This window comes from Gekko japonicus, unplaced genomic scaffold (genome assembly GCF_001447785.1).
Source record: "Gekko japonicus isolate JY-2015 unplaced genomic scaffold, Gekko_japonicus_V1.1 scaffold2215, whole genome shotgun sequence".
In the NCBI taxonomy this organism is placed as follows: domain Eukaryota; kingdom Metazoa; phylum Chordata; class Lepidosauria; order Squamata; family Gekkonidae; genus Gekko; species Gekko japonicus.
The window spans coordinates 57,978-62,775 of NW_015173204.1; positions in this window are offsets into that span (position 1 = coordinate 57,978).

Sequence of the window (4,798 nt, forward strand, 5' to 3'; positions counted from 1 at the left end):
AACGTTGTGGGACTTTCCCTTCACGTCTTGCCTGAAACCCTTTTGCTGGAGGCACCAAAGGGCTGCGTTGCAGAAGTGATGTGGTGCAGATCACAAAGCTTTTCCCTCCACATGAGGACATTTGTGATTCGTAGGCTGAGTTCAGATGGGCAGTTTGCCCCGATATAGGCGCGTGTGAGGAACGTTTCACAACTGGATTAAAGGGGCCGTTCACACAGGCACATCTGTCTGGCGTTCCCCACCCATACGCAACCTGTCTTGTAACGCTTCGCTCCCGAGTTTAAAAGATACCTGGTGAAAGTGGTAGCAAACCCTGGAGAGCCCATTTATCCCGCATCCATCCCGCACCAACATGAGCGCATGAGCGCATATCTCCAGATTACAAAAAAAGAAAGCCGCGCCTTACAGCCGTGCCTCCGGGCCAACAGTGTGAACGCTCCCTTGCGCCTCCTCCCGGTATGCTCCCGCATCAGTCGCTGCAGTGTGAACTGCAGTGTGCCACAACTCCCTCCCGCTTCAAATTGCCCGTCTGAACTCAACCGTAGTGCATTAGAGGGCAACATTGCATCCTTCAGCAGGCGAAGAAACGTTTCACTAATTGAAGTGCACTCGATATCTCAGGCTCATTTGAAAGTAAGCTTTTTCACATCCAGCAGGGTTTTGATGAACTAAAAAAAAAAAAAGGCTGTTCATTTCTCAGTGAGTCTGTCTGCTAATTTAATTAAGGTCATGTAATGAGAAACAACCAGTCTTTTATAATACCCCCGTATGCCTCTTTGTTTGACTAATAATGTAATAACTAAGTGGTCCCCTTCTCCTCGTTTGTGAAAGCCCAGCAGATAAAGTCAAGATTGGGAGGGGGGGGGGATTGTCCGGAAATGTACCGTTATTCGTGTTTTTACAGAATATTCATGTTGCTAAATAATTTACATCAACGTGCATGTCAAAACTGTTCGTGCTTAAAAATACATACTGAATCATCTTTTCCGCTGTGTTTTGTACAGCAGAAATAATCCCAAGGCACAAAGGACTATTTTGGATTGCCACCTCCAGGTTGGGGAATATCTGGAGATTTAGGGGGGTGGAGCCTGAGGAGGGTGGAGTTTGGGGAGGGGAGGTATAATCACATAGGATCCACCTTCCAAAGCAGCCATTTCCCTCCGGGGAACTGATCTCCGTCACCTGGAGATCAATGGTAATCCCATGAGATCTCGAGCCTCCACCTAGAGGTTGGCGACCCTAGCAATAAATGAATAAACATAACTAGAAGGTTGTAATGGGCGGACATTCTCACTCAGTCTCAGAACCCCTTGACTCCCCCCCCCTTATTTTTCTTATTATTCATGTACGCTATCATCATGCTTGATTTCAGTCCTCCCATTGCTGCTGCTGGCCTGGGTGATCGTTCATGTATTTTGATTCATTTTTATACCGTTCATGCACAGCTAATACAGAATTTGTCTACACATGATCTGCTGTGTGTTCATGCATTAAAATGTGTACTGCTAATTTATTGATGTGCACGTAGTGTTGAAAAATGCATGTATAGTTTTGGGGAGGGATCAAGGAAAGAGCCGTTGCATGAATATAAAGGTTTGGATCCCATGGAACATTTCTGCTGACGGAAGGGAGTGCGGCTTCCTCACCTCTCCCCGGCTGTATCTTAAAAATGCCCTCCCCAATGAGCGTTGCCCCCGAAGTCACTTTGCATGCATAGTGGCTTAGTTTCATTGGGGTCCCAGGTACGTGCGAAGTTGCAGGCATAAGACCTTGTGTTACACCCACATTATGTTGAAATGAGAACCAGGCTTGAGTCCCCACTCCACCACGTGAAGCCAGCTGGGTGACCTTGGATCAGTCACAGTTCTTTCAGAGCTGTTCTCTCAAGAGCAGTTCTCTCAGTGCTCTCTCAGCCCCATCTACCTCACAGGGTGTCTGTTGTGGGGAGAGGAAGGGAAGGAGATTGTAAGCCACTCTGAGTGAAGGGGGGGGTATAAATCCAACTCTTCTTCTTCTCTTCAGTTTTTTTTCCCCTTTCCCTTGAAAACAATTAGCTGGGTTTTCCCATTTAATTCACTGATTGGTTCCTCTTTCTTCGGTGTGGGGAGGGGGGGTTTCTGCTCCACAAACGTTTTGCTCCCTCTAGTGGTCAATGTGATGTCGTACAGGTCTATTTCCAGCATATCTCCTTGTGGATTTAAACTGTAGGTTTTTATGCCGGACATCTGTTTGTGTGATATTGAATCAACGACTAGAGGAAGCAAAACACTTGCAGAACAGAACCCCCTCCCACCAAAGAAGCAGGAACTTACTACTGAGCAAAATGAGAATGAGGCAAAACTCACTGACTGTTTGGCAGAAGGTTAGAAGGGGTGTGAAGCGGTTCTAGTTCTAGCCACCATCTTCGCCATCCTCTCAGCAGACAGGGGAGATTGTTCTGTTTAATTGTTCCACTTGTGATTGTTCCACTTGTGGACCCCCTCGTGGGCTCCCAAACTGATAATGCACTTCCTTGCCAGCTAGAATGTACACGTGTCTGTAAGGCATTTTGGTCAGTCTTTCTTTAATTGGCCATGGAAGTTGAACCTACCCAAATTTTGGACCCGGCCTAGTCATGTCAATGATTACCTCAGGGCCCTAGTTTTGTCAGCTGCCCTACGGAATCCTCAGCTCTGGGTTGGGAAATCCCTAGAGGTTTTGGGGGTGGAGCCTGAGGAAGGCAGGGTTTAGGGCACGATGCCACAGGGTCCAATTTCCAAAGTGGCCATTTTCTCCAGAAGAACTGGTCTCTGTTGCCTGGAAATGAGTTCTAATAGTGGGAGATCTCTTGGAGGCGGGCAGCCCTACCAGACAGGGAGTGCGAGTGCATTGCCTTTATCCGGTTTCGTCTCACCTGCGGACTCAGGGCTCTTTTTGTAGCAGGAACTCCTTTGCACATTAGGCCACACACCCCTAATGTAGCCAATCCTCCAAGAGCTTACAGAGCTCTTCTTACAGGGGCTACTGTAAGCTCTTGTAGGATTGGCTTCATTAGGGGTGTGTCACTTAATATGCAAATGAGTTCCTACTACTGCGGTGATCCCTTCAGAGGAGGTCACCAAAAATCTCTTGTAGTATGTAAGCCATTGATGGATCCTGATAAAGCCTTCCTTCAGCCAACCTCCAGCACTTCTCACCACCTGCACTCACTCTGGAGATCTTTCAATGGCTTTATTGGCAAGTCCATTGATATGGCCTTCATTATTCTATAAGTGTCCATAACGCTTTGCCGTATTCGTCCCCCCCCCATTAAAGGTAGGGATGTTAAAAGTGGTTCAATAGCTGAGGCACTTCAGAATGATCAGTAATTTAATCTCCTTCTACGCTTCTCTTTTTCAAATGAATTTAGCCTCTTGAAAGACGAAGCGCGGTCATCCCTTTCATTCTCCTGGTATCCATTTAGAACACGCGAGATGCAGCTGTGAGCATTTCGGAGATACGGCAAAGCAGAAAGGAAACTACTTAGGAGGAGGGAAAATAAAAGTCATTTGCACGCGGCCCCTGCTTTGACACTTAAAATCTTGAAAGGCTTCAGTGTGCTGCGGGGGACTTGTCAGGGTCCTTTGTACCTCTTTTTTTAAAAAAAATAAAAAAAAAATCCGAGGCCACAGTCCATTGACAGTTGCACAAGGAGAAGGGTCATGTATTGTGGGCCAATCTGGTGAGTGTTTCAACCCAGCAGGTCCCCAGCTACAACCTGCCTGGCCTGTGATCGTCAAAGACAAACGTAGCCCATGGACGGTTTTCTCATCTCGGCTGCTTTCACCCCCAAATCCCCGATTTGATTTTACTTCTCTCTCACATGAATCAAACATGATTCCATTTCCAGTTTCTGCTTCTTTGTATCATTTTTCTCCTGCGAAAACGTTCAGATTTTTCGACGTGGTTTGTGTGTCAGATCAGCCAACATTATACCTAGAAACACAGAGCTGGAAGGAACTTCAGTGGTCATCTAGTCCAGCCCCCTGCACAATGCAGGAAGTTCACAACTACCCCACACACACCCTCCCCCAGTGACTCCTGTTCTATGCCTAGAGGAAGGGGGGAAGAACCTTCAGGAGATGTGGGCCAGTCTGGTCTCGAGGAAAATCTTTTCCAGTTTGGTGTAGTGCAGAGCCAGTTTGCTGTTGTGGTTAAGTGTGCGGACTCTAATCTGGGAGAACCGGGTTTGATTCATCACTCCTCCACTTGCAGCTGCTGGATGACCTTGGGCAAGCCATAGTTCTGTCAGAGCTGTTCTTGAAAAAGAGCAGTTTTTGTCAAGAGTTTTCTCAGCCCCACCTACCTCACAGGGTGTCTGTCGTGGGGAGAGGAAGGGAAAGGAGTTTGTCAGCCACTCTGAGACTCCTTCGGGTAGTGAACGGCTGGGGTATAATCCAATCTCCTCCTCCTCCTCCTCCTTCTTCCCTCCAAAGTGTTTAACAACATTACCCTGGGCATATAAGAAAGGGCTTATCACTTCCCACTCTCCCTCTCACAATCTGCCAAAATTCATACATTTGGCACTGCTGTCAGACAGGTTTCTAACTTCTGTTTAAAAAATTCCAAAGAAGGAGAGCCTATCACCTCCTGAAAAAGCTTGTTTCACTGAAGAATCCCTCTGTCAGGAACTTCTTCCTAATATTTAGCCAAAAAACTCTTTTTGATTTAATTTCAATCCATTGATTCTGGGGCAACAAGAATGAACTCCTCCCTCTATATAACAGCCCATCAAATATTTGGTGTACATATGAACAATGTACAGTATACATGCATACAA